A 23,946-nucleotide genomic window follows, 5' to 3' on the forward strand; every position below is an offset into this window, starting at 1 on the left:
AAAAACAGAAAAAGGCATGAAAGAATGGATAAGAAAGACAAATTTGAACAAAGTTGGAATAATCAAAGATGAAGCAATGCAAGGGAAGAATGAAGGGAACAAAAGACTAAAAGTAAAGAAGAGGTCAAACAGGAAAGGGAGGAAAGAGTTAATATGAAAAGGAAGGGAAAGAAAAAGAAAAAAAGAGGAAAAGATGACAAGATAACAAGCCAACATAGAAGTAAGACGGGAGAAGGAGAAAAGGAAATGAAAAGAAGGAGGAATCAAAAAGAATGAAGCAAACATTCATCCTCCTACCACTTCCTGTTGTCTTATTTGTCGTTTCCACCAGTAGTAACATCTGGCTGTTGATCATGTGACCTGAAAAAAATGTTTCCACTGCAGTTAACATATGACCAAAAAACCACGTCTTCCTATTGCAAAGACCTTTTATGGGGAAAAAAAAAAAAAAGTTTTTTTTTTTTTAAATTGCCATGACTCCATTAAGCAAGCAAAATCTGGAAATACAGATATCTTTACTTTAGATTCTTTCTGCATCCTTGTTCGACCCAGGAATGTTTCAAACGAACTCCAACGTTTCCTGGACGGCGCGGGGAAGCCCGAGGGATGGGATGGAGAGAGGCCGAGTCAAACGAGGAGAAGGGCTAATCTGACGTGATCGGAATGGCAGCGCTCCGACGTGAAGCCTCATGTGAGCTCTGGGTCTGGAGCCACGGCCTTCATTCCTGCTGCTGAGGTGAGGAGGAGCAGCGGGAAACGGTGAAGGTGGAAGGGAAGTAGGCGTACGGAACAAAGGGAGCAGCGGGTTTCCGACTCGCCGTCTGTTCGGCTGATCCACAGTGGAAAACCAGAACATTCCGACAACGGCGTCACAGTTTTCCTCTTTTTGCTGGCTGAGCCCTGAGCTGTTGAAGAGCTTTATGACTTAATGTGGCGAAATGCTTTTTATTTTTTCTGCTTTATTCATGAACCGAGTCTGAATTTATTGACTATGTGGATAAAGAGCAAATTTGACAGGGGTGATTTGAAATACAGCATGCAAGTAGGAAAAAAAAAAATCTATTTTTCCTGACAGACTTTGCCATTTTTAAACTGCAAGGTTTGATTTTATGAAAACAGATACATACGAAAGAAATTCTGACCAAATCTGATAAACACTCACTGTATTATATGAGTTTTTTCCACTTAGAACTCTTAAGTTGTTTTTTTGAACAATGTTTAGTAGTCAAATGTATCTTTTATGTGAGATAAAAGATAAAGTATAAGTTTTTTATAAACTACAATGTTAGTAAAACACCCATTTATAAAAAAAAAAAAAAAAAGAAATAAAATCTTTGGGCCTCCCCCAAAATATTGGGCCCTGGGTTACTGCCCCAGCATAGAGCTCTACTGAAAATACATCAGAGCTTATGTCTCCTGCACATAAAAATGACATTATTAATGTAAAATGACAAGATTTGTACATTAAATTAAAACCAAACAAGGACCAACTTATTTTAACACAACAAGGACAGCATTGCCTCCTTATTTATGTAGCTTATATTCAGTCAATAGCATGCTAGCAGCTAACCAAGCATACTTATTTCATTTGTTTAGATTTCTTTCCCTATGTCCTCGTGTCGATGTTCACAGATGCGATGGCTTTTCCGGTAATGGGAAATACAATATCCCAATGCTGGGATTGGTTCCCCCCACCAACACCAAATACACACAGCACTCAGAGAAAAAGATTTGTTAGCCTGCAGAGGCCAGAAACACAGGATGGAGTTTTCCCATTTGTTCTTAGGAGGAAATCTGTAATGTGAGGGCAAAGGGCCCGGTGGGTTCATGCCTGATAAGTCAGCGCATTTGGTGTCGGCTGCATTGATGAGAGAAAATCCTTTAAAGAGTTTGGAGTTTTCACACAACTGGAGTCGATGTGGGGGTGCGAGGTCAGTTTCAGCTCCTTTACTCCTCTCCTGCCTTTGTTTCTGCCTTTGGTAATTCATCCTTCCTGTGAAATTCATTCACTTTCTTTTGTTTCTTCTTCCCTGCCGTATCCTTTGGGTTATTTCCATCGCGGCGCCTTATTTTCACATATTGTACCTCTGCAGCGAGGGCCATCAATAGCGGTCCGGAGTGGACAATCTATTACGACGGGAAGGGAATGAAACTAGCAGCCTGACAATCAATTCTCCTTGAGACGGTGCGCCTTGAATCAAAATGTATCTCCTGTGTTGATTTCATCTTGGATTTTTTTTTGAAGCCATATCTGCTGCACTTGTCTCAATCAATGATCCACCTTCCTTTCATCAAATCTTTGTTGAGCTTCTTCAAAGCAACATCAAAACCAAACAGAAAAGACATGTTTTCTGTCTTGCACCAGCTAAAACAAAATTCTATGTATTTTATCAGGTTTTTTATCTAATAGAGCAACACAAGTTAGCTGCTGTAAGTGGAAGTCATCCAGTTAGCATAAATACAACCCTACGCCATCCAACTACCACCACCATGTTAGACGTTTGGTACGTTCTTAAGGCAATATACTTTTTCTGAAATGCTCAGTTAGTATAAATTAAAATCTATAAGGGAATGATTAATTCCAGGTTTTCTCTAAGTGTATTAGAGGCTTTGTCATTGTTAATTTATCTTGTTTTTTTTTTTTTAATTATTGCCTTTTTTAAAGACTTTATAATTGGTGTTTAGGTATTAATCTTTGGGTCTTCCAAAAATCCATAACTATCAAGTAATATTTTCAAATTTCCTGTCAACATTTTTTTATTCTCCCCTCCAGGGGGTCTTTTTGTGGGCTGTAGTGTCCCTTATTTGAAAGTAGGCTGACAGGAAAGTGGGAGGAGAGGGGAGAAGACATGCGGCAAATGTTGGCCGAGTCCGGGAATCGAACCCACAACAGCCGCGTTGAGGACTCAAGGCCTCCAAATGTGGGTTGCGCTATCCCTTACGCCACCACAGCACGCCCCTTTCCTGTCAACTTTAAACATATTTTAACTCAAAAACATGGCGGCCGTCCGACTGCCATAGCACCCCGAGAACCAGGCTCAGCAAGTTTTCTTGGGGAAAACCTGCTAATTCTATGAAGTTTCAAAAACAGAGCATAGTTATGTACTCTGGTTAAATAAAAATCACTGGCAGCGTCTCCAAAGATGTGAAAAGTATCTTTGACTCCATGAAGGCTGAGTTTAAATGAACACATTTTTATGTTTGTCTATCAAATCAAATCAAATCCTCAATGAAAAAAAGAAAATAACTCAAACAGGAAATGCAAGCGTAATATTTGATTATTTGGTTTTCAAAGTTTTCTCGTTCACGCTTTTTTATTTTTTCAAAAGAGAGACCTAAAAGCAATATAATGAGAACACGGAGCTGTATTCAAGGTAAAAAAAGAAAAACAACAACAAAAAACAGACAAAAACTCAAGTCATGTTCTGCGCAGTCATTCCAAAGTACTGCAATTTCCAACGTGATGTGATTTCTTTTATTTCTGAAATGAAGTGGGACGAACATCATTGGCAGTAAATTCATGGTCTGCGCTGAGTGTTGGGAGCGCTGGGAAAAGGCCACTTTACCTCTCATGTGTTGTTTGTGTCTTGCCACATTCGACTCCAAGCCGAGCAATTTTCCCTTCAAGGCCGCATCAGTTTTGATGGCAGTGAGAAACCCAAGTGCTGACATTACCTTCCTGCAATGGTGGTAAGCTAAAAAAAATAAAAAAATAAAAATAGTTATGTTACTGTAAAACTATTACTTGGAGACATTCAGATGACAGCGGGGCTTTCATCTAAAATTACAATTTACATAAAAAACTAGCATTGATTGAGGAGTTAGCTTTCATGCTAACTCATATTATGATGTAGTTCACTAGTAGGTGGACACAAAGAACACCTAAACCACAGGTGTCAAACTCCAGTCCTCGAGAGTCGCTGTCCTGCCGTTTTTAGATGTGCCACAGGTACAAAACACTGGAATGAAATGGCTCCATTACCTCCTCCTTGTGTTGAGCCCTGCTAATAACCTAAGAGCTCGTTTTGAGCTTGCGGCTTGTTTATTTTTGTCAAAGTAATATAGTTACAGTACAGTTTGCTCTAGAATTACGGCATATTAAATCCATAACTTGAATGGTAATAATTACACATTGTGGGTCTCGGGATATTAAGCTGCTACCGCAAAGCACAAAATTCGATCGTAAAACGTGCAACAAATCAGCACGAGGCAGCTTTGATGACGGTGACTGTGGGAACTATTTTGGCACGCGCCATTCGGTTGGTTTCATTCCAACGATGTTTTCTAAACTAAATGTTTTAAAGATGTCTTTTCAGAGGAGTCATCGCTGTGTGAAACCCTTTATGGTTTTACAGCAAACTAGCAGGAGTGTGACCTCAAGTTACAACGAGGACTTTCCATTTCTGGATAATTTGCCCCTCTGCTGTCACTTAGACGGCTAATGACTCCCATACCACTGCTGCAGAAAAAAAATTAGGGGGTCTTGCACCGTAAAGTGGCCGCGCTTTTGGTGTTTGGGAGGAAAACAGATTGTTTCCAAAGTAGCCTGAGGGGGGAGGGGGGATGCTCATTATGAGGATGTATCATCAATCATAGTTTAAAAGCCTTTAATTGGGTATGTGCCTCCTGAAGGGATCTTCGGATTTACCAGCAGAAAAATATAAAGGGTGAAACTAAAGTAGGTTTAGCATAAGCAGTGTGTGAATATTCCTTAAACTGCATATTCCTGGCTGAAATATTCCTGGCTTTTCTCTGTTTGGATTAGCTTTGATATCAGCAAACAGTTTCACAATGAGAAAAAAATAAACGAAGAAATACAGACCATCAAACGTCTATTATACATCATTTCTGATATTTACAATATGGTAAACAGTGAAAGAATTCAAAACTGCAGCATGTGAATTGGCTCTCTTTGAGCTGATTGCTGGGCTAGAGACGGTTCACAATTAAAATAACAGACGCTTCCTTTAAGAGTTCAGTTAAACAGCTATTGGAGTGCTTTTATTTTATTATTCCCAAATGGCTTAAAGTATTGGTCACCTCAACTGGACTGGAAAGAAATAACACACAGGCCTTTTTTCTTTAGTTTAGTGCTTTAATAACCACCAGAGTAGATCATTCCTAGGAAATCCATCGTCACATTTTAAAATCGGAAAGGAAAATATCTGGAATCGTTGCTACTGCATTGTTAAGTGGAGGATGGAGTTTCCATTTTACTCAAAAGGAGCAATTTCCAAATTTAAACTTGGGGGGGAAAAAATTTTAACTTAAAAAAAAAAAAAAAAAATCACCAGAAATTCCCGTGAAAGGTGTGTTAGCTTTTAATAAACCAAAATCTCATGATAATTGCTATAAAAAGTGTTGCACAAAATACTACAGATGTTTCTTTTGTGAAGATTAGTCAGAAAAATAGATGGGAATTAGCTTGGGTCGCTAATAGTGCTTAGCAAAGTCAGATTTGATCAATAACTATACTAAATATTATTAGCATAGGACTTAGCTGGAGCAACTGGAACAGCTAGCCTGGCTACTGCCTTGCTGCACAATTAGCAAACAGAAGGAGAAGTCGTGAACGACGACTGTGAATTTTCTGAGCAAATGGCAGGAGAATGAAGCCGTTCATTTCATTATGGCACAACTGATAGCAACGGCCTTTTGTGGAGCACTGACGACAACATCTGCAGAGAAGCCTGTTTGGATATGTAGTCGGAGCTAAGAGTGATAAAATTGTGATGTGACGCACTTCAGTGAGACCGTTTTTAAAATTTCAGAATTATAATTTTCAGTTATTGTTTATGTCTGGATTTGCTGTAAGCTATGGCAATATGGACTTAAAAGTTTTACCATGATATTTCAGGGTACTATTGTGACAATAATAAAACGGATTACATTTATTTCTTCTTTTTTTGATGTAACTATATGGTTCTGAATGCATTGCTCCAAAAATGCTGTTCTTGAATAATACTTATAACAAATAAGCTTCTTCAGAATGCCAGAGGTGTAATTTACATCACTAAGCTGCACACAGTAAGAGTGTTTAATTAAATTTTTTTAATTTACAGATTTTTATTGATGCTCTCTTGGAACAAATGGTGGCGAAAATAGTAAAAATGTAAATTCTGATACCACTGTCGGTTTGGGTTTTGTTGAAGATCACTAACTGCAATTTATAGAGGCAACGATAAATCAACATTCTTATTGTGATACAGAAATTTTCATGATAAATAAAAAAAAACGATACAATAATCTCCTGCATGAAAGTGGGAGGTGGAAATATTGGAGTTGGGCTGCCACGAAAAACTCGGACATGGGTCGCATTGGTTGGATCAGGTCGGTTTTACCTGCTGTGTGAACATAGTCTCAGATAAGCCAGAAACAAAAAAAAATGGGACGTGGATATCAAAATATAAACGTACGACCAAAAGAAGGGACATAAAATGACGAACCGGATTTCTGACATTAATGAATCCAGCAATGGAGCATTTCACAGCTTTTAGCAAGAAACCAAATAACTACATGTCCATGTTACAAAGATAGCTGTTACTGTCTTCCCTTTAACTGCGTCTATACCGTCTAAAACTTCTTTTCTCTATTCAAGTCGAAGTGAACACTTTAATTGCTGTGTTCTCATCTCAGACTGCCTCCCCCTTTTCAGCTGTTTGTGTGGAGTTTAGCTTTGCCAAACTAAAATAAATGAAGAACGGGCCCAGCTTATGGATATTCTCCAACAATCTTCGGTCTTGACAGGATAATGCCAGAGTGGGAAGCACTCTTTGGGCCGATGCCAGGATCGCATAGATGTCTATACGAAACGTCTCGTCAAGACACACAAATGACAGGAACAATTTAAAACAAAGAAAAAGAAAAAAAAAACAAGAGCACCCACCGCACTTCATTCCCTAAATTTTCTTTTTATAAGCGACACTTTACTGCGCCCTTCTAAGACTTGTCAAGTGAAGTTACTTTTCTGAAAGATAGCACTTTTCCCAACTCCAGATTTGTATTGCCACCAGCAATTTCATAGAAGAATTAGCTTTTTTTATGATCCCCCCCAAAAAAAGCCGTCATAATTTCACATTTTTGAAATTCTCGACAGGCTCCGCGTTCGTCTTGTGCATTCCCGACGAAGCAGGCGAAAGCAATCAGGCGCCGTCGGGCATGTGTTAGCAGCCCGGAGAGGAATTTATCTCAAACACGATTAAAATGATCCATTAGCAAACATACATTGGGAGAAAGGAATGCCTAATGTTTATTCAGCACACAAGATGATGAATGGCTGCTCTGATGCTCTCCTGTGTCAATCAGTCAGGTTGGCTCATTAGGTCAGCAGATCCGAGCCCACGGGAGGACGGTTATTTAAATTCCTGGAAATATGCGGAGATGGTGAAAACACCTTGTTTATGAATAACAATAGGCTGGAACAAAACGCCTCCCGTGTGGAGTACACTCGACAAGATCCAGGGAAGAGGCTCCAACCCGCTCTGCTTAGAACCCGCAATGCGATTAGGACAACGAGTTGGACTCGTCAGCCATGTGTGGACATAATGCACGCAGACGTATTTGTTCACACTCGCAAGAAACTTCATTGTCATACATACAAATGTCAGAAGACTTTTAGTTTTTTTGTTTTTTTTTTAAAAATTACTCAAAAACCTGAAATTTTATAAGCAAAATAAAAGATGGGAAAGGGTTTTATTGTTGCTATTGTCTTCATTTTTCTTCTACTCGTCTAAGAATTAGGATTGTATTATTGACTGAAGAGTGAGGAAAATGATACAAGGTTGTTTTTTAAATTTTTTTTTACAAAATCTGAAAAGTGAGGAATAAAATCCAGTGCCAACTATTGCCTTTAGACGTCACTGATTAGCAGAGTTCACTTGTTGCTAACATTTGTCAGTTTGCTCAAGAGAATAACTAAGAGAGAACTAGAACATTTATCAGAAATAAAACTACACATCCCCTTGAACACACCATCTCCAAAAACATGCACACACACAGAAAACTACAAAGGATTTGTATACCACAAGCACCTATTACCTTCAAGATAATGTAGTTAGCTGGAAGCTAACATTTTAGCAGGTGTAGATTTATACTGTTTTCCCACAACAGCTCACTTTCTACTTGACATTTTTCATCTTTTTGTTCATTTATGTCACTTGAATTTTTTTTTAGTATGTCTACACTTTATTGCTTGAAAAAAAAAGGACCATCATATGGTGTGTGTTTCATGACTGACTGAACAAAACTGTTGTGTGTTCTTGTTCTCGTGTCCAAAAATATGTCAATGTTGGTATTAATTGCTACAGTTTGTCCACAATAATCAAAATGTGAGTGATGAGTCTCGTTGAAGCTGTGTTCAGGTCAGACTCCGTGAAGGAGACACGTTGAGCGACTGATGGCGCAAATGTAAAGCATTGCGGAACTGAGAAATGCTGAGTTCCTCAGGAAAGGTGGTTTCCATGGCGACCCTCTTGGTAGACTCGAACCTAGACTGATTTGAAACGCTGAGATACTTTAAATCAAGGCTAAAAACCTCACCTGTTTAGAGCTGCCTTTGGTTAATAACTGGAACATTGGTAAACATATTTGATGTATATTTGCTTGATGATGATTTTGATGATGGCATTTGAGAAAATGTGATGTTTATAGCTTGTTTTATAATTGGTTACCATATTATGTTTTTATGCTGCAACACCTTGCTGCTCAAATGTGCTATACAAATAAACTTGACTTGAATCCTCTGTGAAATTACGATAGGAGATTGGCCTGTTACTGGGGATTGTTTCACCTGCGGGACCAGATAGAGAAAATCCTGCATATGCTAGGAAACAGAAATGATGACATCACGGAGTGTGGAAACGCCAATAGTAGGGTTTACACAAACTAATCCAACGATTAAAGCTTATCACAGGGAAAACGGGGGTTTTAATGTCCACAATCCAATTAACAAAGGTCAGAGAGACAATCAGGTAGGGAAGGCAGAGCAGATCCAGTGTCCACGAGGCAGTGCTCAGGGTCTAGGCATGTAAAGTGAGAAGCTTTTTTTCTAATCTAATACACCTCGCTGCATTGGATAAACAAAGCCACCATAATCTGACTAATTTGCACTGGATGCAGAAATAAATGCTGTCTCACGATGCCTTAGCTGGACCAACACTGCACAAACCATTGTTACACATAACAAAAGCTCACAAATCGTTTTAATTCATCGCTTTGCAGAGGCTCTTGCTGTTGTCCGTCGTTCTTTTCAAGCACGGGTGGGTTTGTGTACTTCTGTTTCTGTTTACACAAGAGCAACAAGGAAGGACAGTATCAGAAAGCCAACTGAACTGCGGGAGCCGTCTGCCAGCAGGGTTCCTCAGTCAACGGAGTGAGCCGGGCCTCGAGTTCTGATGTCTCCGATCTCGTTTATCCTCCCCCCTCATCTCTCCTACACCCACAATCTCCCACTGTCTCCTCTTTCTCTCCCCCTAACCCTCACTAGGTGCCGGGCCTTCCCCTCCTCAGCGGTGACGCTGGGATGCGTTCAGGAATCAGCCAGTCACAGTTAAAGACAGGGTGGAGGGAGGGGAAGAGGCCGTAAACTCTGACTGCTTGCCAGCGCCGCTATTTTCTTCATCACAAAACCCGCCTTGACACACATAACGGAATGTGCTGGCAGTGGTTCAGAAAGACAGCAAGAGGGGAAAAGTGGGCCACTGCCAACCCAAGGCTATGCAAATCCATCCGCAGCCGTCTGAGTTTAGAAATCTAACCATCAGATTGAATGCGAGTTCTTTTTTCCCCCCAATCTCTGTCTTTTCTCTCATTTCCTCTCTCAGTTCCACATTCATCCTTTTCCATTTCTCCCCCCACCCCTCCTCACCATCAGCCTCCCGTCCCGTTGCTCTGTAACTGGAACTGCCATCTGGTGCCGATGCCCGAGAGATGGACTCAGCTCTGCTTTGCGGAGCTTAAAGTCGAAGCCAGGCACTGCTGCTGCCGATTCCAGAATAATCTAGGTTTGTGCTGCTGTGGCTTGGGTTTTTTTTGGGGAGGTGGGGGGTTGTGCCTCTGATGGGGCACCACAACCACTGGAGCATGTGCCTGCAATTAAGCACTGCATTAAGTAAAAACCACAATTTGCATGGCAAGCATGATGGCGCACCGTGGTAGAACAAGCAGACTGAAGGGATGGAGGAACTGCGGGGGCTTGAAAAGGAACAAAACTAGTCCAATCAAAAGATTTTTATTCTTCAAGCTGCCATTTCTTGAGACAAACTGCAGCGGTAGTTCTTACATCAGTGATATCACTAGAGACTGTATTAAACCCACAAATGTTTTCAGGGGAATAATTCATAAAACTGTTTATTTTAAGAAAAGCAGTTCAAATAAAATGGGAGGATTTGAAATTGACAATAGTTAGGTTTGACGGTTTGATGACGCGTTCAAAAGAAAACTAATCTGATCGAGGCCGCTGCAGCGGGGGGTCCTTCCGGGCTTTACCGCCGATTCCTCTGGAGTTCTCTTTTCTCACCAATTGAAACACTCAAACATTAATGTCTCGCCATTTGATCTCGACAGGCTGCGATTATCTCTTGGAGCTGCTGTCACAGTCTGACGGGAACAGCAGCAGAGGAACTTATAAAGGCATCTGCTTCGAGTTTGCCGTTTGGCGGCGGGCCTGTGTGGAGTTAAATGCGTCTCAGGGCTCTCACACTTGTGAAAAGTGGAACGTATGAATATAGGGAATCAACGCAAGGGAGGCAAAAAGAATAGTTTATGGCGTAATAAGCACATATTCGTAATCACAAGAGCACACAGGACTGTGATGCTCAAGCATTTCTCTTGGCACCAATCAAACAGTTGTTGGCATAAAAGGATGGTTCTGATGTTTGAAGGAAGGTTTTATGGAAAGGTAAGGAGTGGCAGAAGGTAGCTTCTTTAAAATCTCCTTGAGAAAGAGAAAAAAGTTCAAACTGTTGCTGTTTGCGAACAAGAAGTTAGAATGGAAACATTATAGGGCAGCAGAAACTCAACCCAGCAGGCCCAAACCACTTCCTGTCTACGGGATGAGGGTCTTTCTGGTTGACGCATGAGCATAGAAAACCCCCTCCAAGATTTTAAGTGGCTAACTCTTTTTCTGGAGAGTAAGCAATATGAGTTTTGTTGACTTACAAAAGTAGTTTGTGTTTAAGGTGATGGACAGAAGTGAAGGTTACATTTTGGCAAAGGGTTGGGTTACTGATAGCCTGGCCAGTGCCTTCCTACACAACGGATTCTAATCTCGCATCACAGATCAGACGAAGATTTCTCCTGGTAGTATTCCAACCGGGCCAATCAGCGAACAGGAGGACTTGGTGGTTATGATTTTTGCCTAGGATCTTTCTGCATGCACTGATTCTCTCCAGGTACTGCAAAATCCTCCCAAAGTCCAGGAACATACAAGTTAGCTGTTGGTCTTGTATGTCTTTGCTTGACACTAACTAGTCATAACCCCAGCAGAGAGCCATTTAAGTAAATATAAATGATCCCTTTAACACAGTTCCCAATAAGGAATTACTGTTTGAATTTGCTAAATGTTGAAGAACGGAGTTTCTCCACTTGTAGAAACATAGAAATCATCAAAAGCCAACCTGGAAGGCCAAAAGTTTCCCGTGAATTGAGTTTTAGAATTTTTATTTTTACACAACAGAGTGTTAGGGCCATTATATGAAAAAATAAAAATATGAAAATAGGCATAAAATTATGAGAATAAAGTCATATTGTGAGAATAAAGTCTTACAAGAGCAAATACGAGAATTAAATCATAGTATTACAAAAACAAAATCAATATTATAAGAATAAAGTTTAAATAATAAGAGAATAAAGTCGAATATAACTTTATTCTTCAACTCATTTCTACAACTTGCCTAACTAATTTCCTATCGCAAACAAACTTCTTGTTTGAACGAAAATGATCTTAAATCTAGATCTGCCAGAAGTCAGAATAATTTTGGCCTTAACTTTACAGTAAAATATAGCAGAGAAGAGGAAAAAGAAGTATGAGCAAAAAAAAAAGATTTGCTTTTGGCAGATTTTGCTTTGTGTTTAAGGAAGGTTGCTGCATGAAAAGGAGATCATAGAGCAGGTGACTGCTGGAGGGGAAAAGAACAGAAAGCATTTATTTTTTCTTTAACAAGATCAAAGTGCATGTTTCTTTCCTGAAACTAACTCAAGGGCAAAGAAGGAGAAGACGGAACAAATTTTGGTTTCACTCTCGACGACGGCGCCGGTGGGACCGCCGGAGTAAAAGCTCCGGCTTTGTTCCCGACGGGGTCGGCTACTTTACGTCTTCACGGTCCTCAGCGGGTCAAAATGGTCTGCCCTTCCAGTCCATTTTGACTCGGACCACAAGTTTCCTTCTGATTCTTATGCTCTTTAGTGAACCTGGTGTGGATTCTTGTATTTTCTTATTTCTTAAAAATTGGCTGTGAAGAACAATTCGGCTCATGAGTGGATGATGTGGAGCCACATACATAACGAGTGGTGAATTAGTGCCGCTGTGATGCTAAAGCCAAACCGCAGATGTGCTGCTCTCTTCAACCCACATCTAGTCATTCATATTGGGAAAAAAAAAAAAAGGTGTTTCTATATCCTTAACTGGAGCTGCATATTCTCAGAAATATAATATCAGACATATTTTTAGAGCTTTCATATTCCCACATACCTACATTTGTAAACCAGGAATTAAGAATCTGACATTTTCACAGCAGATCATTGGTCCGATTGACAAAGACTTGCAATCATTTCCCCCAGAAATAACTGCCTCACCAACACAGGGTGGGAGACGTCTCTTGGAGAAGTCACAGATGTTTCTGATTTATTTATGAGTCGGCCCAGCCGCCATCCATACGTCGACGGAAGCTCGGCCCGATCTCTGCTGGGAGTAAAACGCTGCTTTCAATCGCAATTTCAGCAGATGGTTGAAAACCGAACTACCGCGAGAAGAAATGACACGCGGATCTGTGCCAGCAATTCCCAGGCTGCCAACCCCGATGGGACCGACTTTACCTGAGCTTTATTTACCTTTTTTTATTTATTGTTTTTAACTGGACATTATACAAGACGCACAATTGGCTCTGATTTTTCCTGGCAGTGTGGCGCGACGTGCAGACAGGAAGAATTACATCCCGACATAAATCATGGAACCCTTAAACAGCCTGTCAGTGGGTTTGGCTGGTTGGGAGCATTTTTGTGTGTGTGTGTGTGTGTGTGTGTGATACAGAGGGACGGGTTTTGTTTAAACCTTTTGGGAGTCGGACGTCGTAACAAGCCTTTGCTTTCTCTCTGACAAAAACATTCAGGATTTAATCCAATATAAAAAATATTCACAGCCTTTGGATTTTCTTAGACTTTATATCGTTACAAACCGAATTGTTGAGGGATTCAGTTGGGATTTCATGTCATAGACCTACACAGAGTCAAAGATATCACCATTTCACACCACAGTTACACCACGTCCACATCCTTCCACCTGTCACGCCGCCAATCTGCAATGGAAACAAACACCAAATACTTACAATTTTCCCCTTTCCATTGCTTCATCATCCTTTGATCGCCCATTCTCCCACCACCCAGGATTCTCTACAGACCACAAGTATCACAATGTTCTGCGTACTTCATTCTTTTCCAGAGATTTCATGTCAATATTTTTCACTGGAACTCAAGATCTGCCAAAAACGCTGGGACATTTTTATTATTTTAAGAATAAATTGTTTAAAATGCCATCACACACCACACCCCATGGCGAAACATGTTGGTGGCTGAATTATGCTCAGTTCAGACGTTTTTTCCACAGAGTGGACAGCAAAGCTGGCCCAAAATGATGGGAAGATGACAGAAATGGTGCAATGATGACATTCGACTAAATGTGATGTTTATTTCTTGCTTGATAATTGGTTGTGGCATAAAGGGCATTGTTGCTGAAATGTGAGACACTAATAAACTTGTCTAAACACTTTCCAAAGCTCGTGTGTACGATCTTTAAAAGTGCTAAATTAAAAACTAGTTATTTATTAGGTGGAGTGCACTGAAGTTGTAAAAAAAATGGTTTAAAAAAAACAACTTTTGAACTTTTGCGGATTTCAAATTCTTGTATGCGACTGATGCAATATCTGTTCTGCAGTTTAAATGGAATCACTTTTCAATTACTCTAAACCCATACCTTCAAATTATCTGCAGGGTATTGTCTCTGAAGTTATTGCTTCCAGGGTGTCGTATTAATAACAGAAACCAGACGGGAGTAAAAGCGACGAGTTTGTTTGTAACTGCTGGCCCGAGTTTTATTTTCACTCGGAGTGAATTCTGCGCCTTTGTGTGTGATGTGCTCTGAGGTTGACGTTTTATTCTTCTTCTTGTCCTCATCCCGAGGAGGACAGAGTCATCCTCGCTTTGATGTATCTGAAATTGCATTGCGATGGCAGCCAAATAACCCCGGCGGGGTTCAGTTTCATTACTGGATGTTTGATCAAATTTACTTCTGCCGAAAAGACACCACATTTGCAAAAAAGACTAAATCATTTTCTGTGATGAAGAAAGGACGGGCATTGAAGGATTACAGAAAAAAAAAATAAAGACAGAAAGCCTGGCTTGTAGAGAAGATGCAGTCTGATACGATGTGGGGAAATCTTAAAGCTGTAATTTTCCACTACGGCAGTCGGGGTGCAGGGGGGTGTTTGAGAGATCAGCGACTCGATGTGAGGTGAAGAGGAGGGAGAGGGACTTCTATCAGGATGCCAATATCTGATCACTCTCCACCTGCCAGATCCGCATTGTTTGATATGTGACATGTAACCCCAATATGTGAGTAATTATTGTTTCATCTGTGGGCTGCCTCAGATGTGGAGGATGGCAGGCCAGGATAGTTCAGGGGCTTCGGAGGACGCAGACCGAGCGAGTCTGTGTTCTGGGAACCAATACAAGTTCTGTGTAGCGGTTTTGATCAGCCCTCAGGCTAGACAGAAACTGAGTGGAAAGAGCAGAGTGTGTGAGGAGATTGGCATGTGGCGGAGGACAGTGTGTTTCCCCGTGTTTAACTCTCATGTGACTGAGCGTGTGCGCGCTTCTCGTACGAAAAAGAAAGCTACTAATGCTAGCTTTTTTTTTTTTTTCATGCGTCTAATGGTGGATATTTTCTAAATTTTCCTGTCAACTTTCCTTAAACATCTGCTTCAAACTGTTTTATTTGCCTTTAATTACAGGCCCTTGAACTTATTCCACATTTTTGTCGCGTTACGACCATGAGCCTCAATGTATTTTATTAGGATTTTATAAAAGAGATCAAGTGTTGTGCAGAGTGTGCGTAACGGCCAATGGCGGTTGTCTGGCCATGACTTGTTTTGTGGGAAAACTGTACCTGCTAAATCAAAGATTTTCCGAAGCACTTTGCGAGAGTTCCTTGGCCTTTTGGTCAACTATTTAAGTTGTTCTTCTGACTCTTGTGTTGGGGCCACCTGGTAACAGCTGGTTTATGGTTAAGTGATGTTCTATGCCAAGAGTCTTCAACTCTAGTCCTTAAGGGTCGTTGACCTGCAACTTTTAGATGTGACCCTGGTCCAACATGCCTGAAAGAAATGACTGAATTACCTTCTCAGTTTGCAGTCAAGTTCTCCAAACTCAGAACATTCATTAACAGAATGAGGTCATTCTGTTAAATGACCTCATTATTTGACTCAGGTGTGTTGAAGCAGAAACACATTTAAAAGAAGCAGGACAGCGGCCATGGAGGACTGGAGTTCAAGACCTTTGTTCAATTTTTTTTCTCCAGTGACTTTGTTATGAAGGTCTCACTGCTTTTTATCAATCGTAGCACAACAGTTTCATTGGCTGAAGGTCAAAAGGTAAAGGTGATTTTACTTATATAGCACATTTTCAGCAACAGGGGAGTACAAAGTTTTTTACAGGAATTTTAAAGGAAATGCAAACAAAATAAACCAAAAGAAAGAGCCAAAGCTGATCATGTTGATCCAAAATAAATAAACTAGATACAGCTATTCAGAGTTGGTAGATAAGTATAAGTAAGTATCTTCTGGTCTAATTCCTTTTCTGGTTAGCATTGGCTATCACTTAATGCTAAATCAGCACGTTTATTTTCACATAACAAGAGTGTTTTCTAATTAACGACAGACTTCAACTGGTTTCTTTGCATTGTGTCGTTTCACTCATCCTTCACTCATATTTGATCTGAGCTCATTCCTTTCATGGTACAGTTTTTAGTGCCAAATTGAAGACTGTTGCACAGCCAGCGTTGGCTATGCCTTGTCGCAGGAGGCTGTATCCAGGCACTGATCTGATTAATGATACGTCAGAACTGCTAAATGAGTTGCTGGTGCTGGCAAAGGAAAAGAACACAATTCACTTGTGATAGCTTTGGAAAGGCTAACGACTAGCATTCCTAGGCTGGTCGCTCACTGGATTGCCCACTTCCTCTACTGTTCATTAGCACAGATAGGCCAATATTAGCCTTTAATATGCTGACATCTGGCATGTCTAGGCTACTCACTTGAGTCCTTTTTGTTTAATGAAAGCTTTAGTAAGAAAAATGGTTGGCATACAAAATCTATAACCGACATTCATTAGATGTATTCACGTGTTTTTTTTTGACAGTTTACTGTAGTTCAACGTGACAACAAGCTTAAACGTACTTCATAATATGGAGGGGAAGTAGGTTTCCGATTTGACAAATGGCTAACCGGTGATTCCAAAAAACTTTTATTCACTACCTTTCAGCGATAGAGCCGGCTTCCAACTTTTGTTTCCCTTTCGCTGCTCAGCTCTCACTCTCAGTGGCTCCGCCCTGCTCAGAACTGTTAAGCAGTGAAAAACTAACCGCATCAGTCTGTCTAACCTGAGGCATTAAGTTTTTTGTATTCTGCACTAAGGAAATACTACAGTTACTGAGTTTGGTTCTGTTACTCTTATGATTCTGCTTGGTAGATTTGCTAGCGGTGACTTGTTAATTTGTTGGTTTTTTTTTGTTACATATAAATAAAAAAAATGTTTGATGAAAATATTACACAAAAGTAACACCTGCTTTTATTAGGTGTTAATAAAACATAAAATTAGGCAAGTGTAAGGCCTCTCATAAAAACACTAAATGTAAAAGGATTTAGACATTCGTATTTGCTAAGTTAAGCTAAAATATCAGAATACTGATGATAAAGAGTGGGTGAAAAGAGACAAACTTTCCATTTGCTCTAGTTTAAAAACTTTAATGTTCTTTTCACACACAGACTAAATTATTTCACACTAAAATCAGAATATTAAACCTAGTTTGTGGTTTGCAAAACCTTTAATTGACTTGTGAACTCATAAATATGGTTCTTTGTTGAACTTCGATGTAGCCACCTGCGACAAGGATGCAGCCACAGCAACAGTTTTAATTTCGGGCACTAAAAACCACACCAAATCCTTGTTCCGTATCGCTTTATTACACGCAACTCTTTTTCATGGATTCATTTGTTTTGATTACTTTGAGTTGTCACTGACACATGGTGTCATTTTATGCTCGACACACATGTTTGAAATTAATTTTCAGATGAGCAGCAGCCTGCGTCTGACTAATGGTCAACACAAACTACAAGCGGTTCTTTTCCACACCCTAATTTTTTCCACAACAGCAGTCTCCCTCTCAGACCAAAAGGAGGAATCCTCTCAATACAACAGCAGAGTTTCACGGCGCATAATAGGTGAAGGTTTCAAAATAACAAGCAGATGATATTTTGGAAATGCCCTTGAGGGCACATCTGTCTTGTGCTAAAATTGACAGCAGCAGTAGCTCTATTAGTGAGAAGAGGAAAGCTGAGACGAGCCAATATGATCTAGTTAGATTTTACTTTCTGCTCAGTCAGGAGTAGTTTGAGAGATATTGGGTGTTATGAAGAAGTTATAGTTAAATATGGCTGATGTTGTCTTTTGTCATAGAAGAGTACAACGAGCAGTGTTGGGTAGTAACGGATTACAAGTAACGACGTTACGTAATTTAATTACAAAAGAAGAGTAACTGTAATTCGTTACAGTTACAATGAGAAAATATGTAATCCAGTTACAGTTACTTCCGAAAATATTAAGAATTACAAATTTAGTTACATTTAAAGAAAATATATAAACAAAAACCTTTGCGAAATATGTAATGATATTTTTATTGCTTTGCGCCCTTTATCGCCGTTTCCCGCTACGGCTCCTTGTCTCTCTCATAGCCGCAATGCCACTCTGATGTTCCATCCTGTGCTGGCGGAGCCTCCTGGAGGAACAGCAAGCGAGCGGACGGTTCCATTTCAGCTCAAGCAGCGCATCAAAAATGACAGCCTTCCATCACTGGAAATTTAAGGAGCATTTCATTTATGTAACCCAGGCTCTCCCTCTTCAGACCTGCAGCTGGTGGAAGACACCCTATGGGCTCTGCGTTGTGTTTCTTTTCGTGAAAGTGGGGTGTGTTCGGTGCAAAACAAGATGCAATCTGCAGACAACTGGCACACTGAGCAAACAGAAAAAAAGATCGGCATACCAACGCAATGTATATTTTACACCGGGCTAGCGGAGCTGCTACTTACATTACAGGCAGTAAACACACTGTAAGGAATACAGCAGCTCGCGCGCAAAAATCCCCTGCACTACGGTGTCCCCGACAGGACAAACATCTCGGAATTGTGGTAATACCAGCAATTACAGAAAACAATAGTACCCTCTTCTGTAACATTTATGCACTGCTTTACATTTACATCTGTGAAAATGGCTCAAATTTAACCGTGCAGTGCAATAAGTGTTTGCCAGCTATCAAGAACTTGTCCACGTCGAAGCAATCTATGTCAAACCTGAGAAAACATTTAGAGGTAATTGCAGCTCACTGATAGACGAAGCGTATTGTTTTACAAATATTTGACTGTTTGGTGTTGATGCATGACAAACGTTGGAATCATGAGACATTGTATGCAATGTGCTAGTGTTATGGTTTTCATGAACATAAAGTAAACTAGAAAATTCTTGAAGAAATTTAACTGGGGCCTGCCAAAGTGTGCCTGTCGGTTTGGACCCAGGGTTCTGATGCTAAAAATTAGCATCAATGCTAAGCTTAGCTGAATAGTAGTCATTAGCTTGTGGAAAGTCACAAGTATGTTAAGTAAGCTGGAGTCTGTTAAAATGAGTGTATAAGCTGAAATTAGCCGAAATGCTAATGTAAGCCTAAATACTTTCAGCAGCATGTGGGGTATCATTAGAATGTTCTCTATAATTTACTTACTCCATTCAGTATACTAAACATGGCTATTAAGTCAGAAAAATAGGTAATAGCTTATTTAGCTAAAAGGCTAATGCTAATAAACTGCCTTGCTGTGCAGTTCCCTAACCTGATAGAAACAGATAATGCAGAATCATATTATTGCACTGCCTGTGGCGGTGCACTAACCTGCAGTGCACTAAGAAAAATAAAATGTTGAACATGGGTCAATACTCATTAAAACCTTAAAGTAATCAAAAAGTAATCAAAAGTAATTAGTTACATTACTTTTTAAAAGTAATCAAAAAAGTTACACTACAATTACATTTTAAACAAGGTAACTTGTAACTGTAACGGATTACATTTTTAAAGTAACTTACCCAACACTGACAACGAGGTTTAAACAGCTGCTACGTTGTTCACATCTCATAACTACGACTGCTAACGTACCGCAGGCCCCATGCAGTGGCATCAGAATCGACGTCAGGCGGCTGCATTCAGCAGCATTAACACGCCAACGGTTTAAATAACTTCTCATTTCATCGACGTGAAGTGTCATTATAAATAAATTGGAAGCGTTTCCATGCCAATATAAGGAAGAAAAAAGGAAAGTTTATTTTATGAGGCTTTTATATGCCAGAAAGAAAAAAAAAACCCTGGAAAATCCATTAACCCGTGTAAGTAATTCAAAGCAATTGAATTACTTAAGACTTCTGTGTAATGACCCTTTATTTTGTCAGTCAACGAATAAAAAAAGTGACAATAATTGAAACTGTTTTAGAGAATTTTCTTTTTAATGGAAGGCTTAATGAAACATTTGTCATTGAACCAATTACAGCTTTTAAGTGTTTGTTTAAAACTCTCTCTTAATAGCTTATGCAAACTTATTTTAATCAACCACTACTTAAAAAGGAGCTAGAATTCTCCGTGCAAATAAAAAAACAACAAAAAAACCCACAAAAACTGTGTAAAGCTACTCTTATTAGTCAATTATTTAAAAAAAAAAAAAACACCCACTATTCCGTGCTGATAATCCACAGGAGAAAATGGACCTTCTAACTATTCATTTATTCACAATCTTTGTTTGATAAAACCAATTAAAATGCCATAATCGCATCCTAAATGTTGAATAAATTATTAAATGAATATATTAGTTTTTTTTTTTATTTCCCCATGGTTGTTGCACACTAAGAGAGAAATATGTAGAAACCATCCAAAGCACACCCACAGTTCCCGCCTCTCCTCAGGAGAGCACGCCTTGGCTAACGCTGCATGTGTAATTACCAGGAGGAAGACAAAAGCACTCTCCTTTTGCCTAAAACCGCACAAAAACACGGTGGTCAGTGACATGTGAAGCTTCTGCGGAGGTGACAGGGTCACCGTCTCTGTGAGCGCTAACAGAGCAGGACTCATGCTGGGCTGGTCGCGCTTTAGACGTGGAGCCGAGCCCATTAGCGCAGCAAGGGGCCCAAACACAGAGTCTGAGTAACAGTTGATAATTTTCCCTCTGTTCGGTGCCACACGCGAGAGCACTTTACGCTCCTCTGGTCTGTGAACATCACTTATGATGTTGACAAAACCGTTTTATGATGATGTAACTTCTCTGACGTCTCGCTGCTTTATACACAGTTGTACAGCTATAGTCTTTACAGCAAACGCTTGGGAGGCGCAACACGTAACTGCAGTACTCGTCCTAGACAGCAGGTGTTGCTGTTGAGGAAACCTTGCCACAGCACAAAATGGCACGACAACAAAGTATTTTTTTAGACGTTACAAATGTAAAATATTTCTTATCCAAACATCAACCACACAACTGCATGCATTTTTTGGAAGAGGGCTCAAAAACTACGCCCCTCCAAAAAATTGTCCTTGAAGTGGAAAGTTGTGGCATACATGATTTTTTTTCCCTCTGATTCAGTACTATGTAGAGCCAAATTTACTCTGAAATTACAGCTCCAAGTCTTTCATTTATGACTCTTCTTAACTGGAATTCTTCACAAAATAGCTGAAGTTCAGCCAAATATGAAGGAAAGAGAGAAATAAACAGGAGCTAGCACTGTGCTAGCTAGCTGCTAATGTACAAATAACCCATGAAAATCACAAGCATTAGCCAAAAGCTAATCTACTAACACACTCGTAGGACAATAACACATTTCTCAATGGGTTATAACATTCAAAATTAACTCGCCACTTTGGGCAACGTTAGAGAATATATGTAATAAGCATTTTAAAGGTTACTTGTTTTAGCTTGTTCACTACTTCCGGTCTGCCGTCAACTCACTTCCTGCTTTCGGCATGGACCTTACCAGAGGGGCCGCTTTTCATTGGCTGATGCACATTCTACGTGGTCACGTGGGTGGCCGTCTCACAAACACACGCTTCTCGTTAGCTAAGTACAGCATAATAGCAGTTCTGATACAACTTCTACACCTTGAAGACTGTCTGCTACACAGTCTTACGTTAGCTAAACAGATCAATATGCAACGTGTACTGTATCTGACACACACTAAAGATTTTATTTTAGCAGAAAAGGCTTTGGACTAAACTGTTACTCGTGTTAGCCACTCTAGCACCAAGTACAGCTGGTCAATCAACCATCGCTGTGTTCAGGGAAGCGCTGATTAATAATCCAGAAATAAATATCAAGCCTGGAAACTTGATATCGTAACGGACTGAATGTTATGTTTTTAACGTAATCTTTGCTCGTCTTGCGGGGCGCAGGCGGTTGATACGGTAACAGGTGTGCTTAAACTACAAAGAGAGAGAGAGAGTAAAAAGGTACGAGTGGTTTTGAGTTGATCACCTGTTCGGGTTATTTTACCTTTGTTTACCTTTGCTGTGGCGCATTACAGCCGCTGTAGTTTCTAAACGTTGGACTAATTACCTCGTTCGTTTGTGATTATACGTCATTCATAACAAACATCAAATAGAACAAATAGATTTCATAAACTTTTAACAAACAAATGGCTTCTTTACCTTAACAGAGCTCTTTGGTTCCTCTTAACAGTCTGTAGCTTCTCATATTGAGGCCATCAAACCAAATTTCAGATCTACCATAACTGACTGACTGACACCTGCTGGCCTCAGGTTTGCAACCAGCTTGTGACTGAAAAACCAGTAACCTCCTCCCAGATGATGACATGAACTTGATAGTTCCTCTGTCCATTGTAGTAGCTGATAAATTGTGAAAATCCGGTAGAAATGATGCACTAATGGAGTCATGTTTACATAGAAACAATGCGCTACGAGGCTTTGCTTGTGAGACTTGCGGTCACGTGGGTCGGTTGTGGGCGGAGCTTGGTAAGGTCCATTGTCACCTGAACCAATGTGAAAAAACAAAACCGTAGAGCCCCCTAGTTGAATGGGAGAACTGACTCCATCAGTGACAACTGCAGTAGCTACATTTCATTTGAACAATTTTGAAGAAAAAAAAACACGGTAAATTTTTTTAGCATGTTTATTTCACTATAATTTATCAGGTTTTTTTTTTTTTTTTACAACTACTCATAATGTTCCAAACTGTTTCATGTAACACTTCTCACAGGGACCTACAGTGGAACACACACTAAATTAAAGCACCTGGAGAGAAGCTGCTGCATAATTTAGCACTGCTTAATGTTTCTCTGAGGGCCCTAAACGTGTGTCTGTTTGCATTTGGTTGCATCCAGGAGGAAAGTTGGCAAGTTTTTAAACGGTTATCTGTTAGCCGCCATCACGCATGGTTTCCTACATCAGAGATGTTGCACTTATGCAAAATGAATCTGTTTTACGGTCCTGCTGTCAAAGCGCTCACTTCACGGGCTTGGACCTCCACTAATGGCAACTCCCGACTATTTTTTTTCATAACGTCGTCGGGCATCAGATGCTGATGGGATCCAACTCAGTCCACATGGCTTTAAATCAGGCTCTTCGTCTCCTTCTGCTCTTTGCTTTTCATGTGCCGCCTTCCTATCGCCGTCCGCTGTGAAGAATTAATATTTCATACGCGAGCTGACGCACGTTTTGCATCCAGCTGATACGCTATAAACTTGTTACACGGGGGCGAATTTGCACGCGCGCCTTTAGATTAAGCAAAAACGCCAAAGAACCGAATCAAGCATGGTCGATGTATTTGAGAGATTTTTTTTATCTTCTGTGGGCCAAGCTTTAATAACACTTTGAGCTTTCTGAAAGCCCATTTGGAGATGCAGCAAACAATCGGAACGTCTGCGACAAATTTCCTGACAATCGGGCCTTCAAGACTCCGGCAATTTGACACGTCTCGGCTGGCGCATCTCGCTGATGAATGGAAAAAGGATCTCAGTGAGCAGTGCGGCGCGGGAAGGCTTCACTTACTGTTCTGATTATTAGTGTGCCGCTGATCAAATTTACGGCTGTAATTTTGCGCGGACATGCTTGTGTTTTCCATTTACATATGGTTTATAGAGCTGTGATTTCATTTGCATAATAGGAGCTCAAAGTGATATGCTGATGAAAGCAGAAGGGAGCCGAACCGCCCCGCCCTCCCCTAGTAAACTTTTTTTTACTGGGCTCCGGAAGAGAAGAAAGCAAATACAGCACAGCACAATGGACGTGCGTGCTTCAATTTTCTTCCTCGGAATACAATCTTTTGTAGCTTTAGTCTCCATGAATAAATTCTGAACGTCAATATCCATCAAAGCAGTCCTTGGACTGAACATCAGTGGGAAGAGGAAGGCACAAAAACCCAAATC

General features: G+C 40.2%; 1 long non-coding RNA gene across 1 annotated transcript in view; it reads right to left on the bottom strand.

Moving 5' to 3' along the window:
* LOC122825337 overlaps positions 1-23,946 on the bottom strand; it is a 158,023-nt gene that overhangs the window by 13,735 nt on the left and 120,342 nt on the right. Inside the window, exon 4 of the long non-coding RNA XR_006369618.1 lies at positions 3,567-3,695. This is a non-coding gene — a long non-coding RNA (uncharacterized LOC122825337). The remainder of the gene's footprint in view (positions 1-3,566; positions 3,696-23,946) is intronic.

This window comes from Gambusia affinis, linkage group LG22, assembly GCF_019740435.1.
Source record: "Gambusia affinis linkage group LG22, SWU_Gaff_1.0, whole genome shotgun sequence".
NCBI classification, from domain to species: Eukaryota; Metazoa; Chordata; class Actinopteri; order Cyprinodontiformes; family Poeciliidae; genus Gambusia; species Gambusia affinis.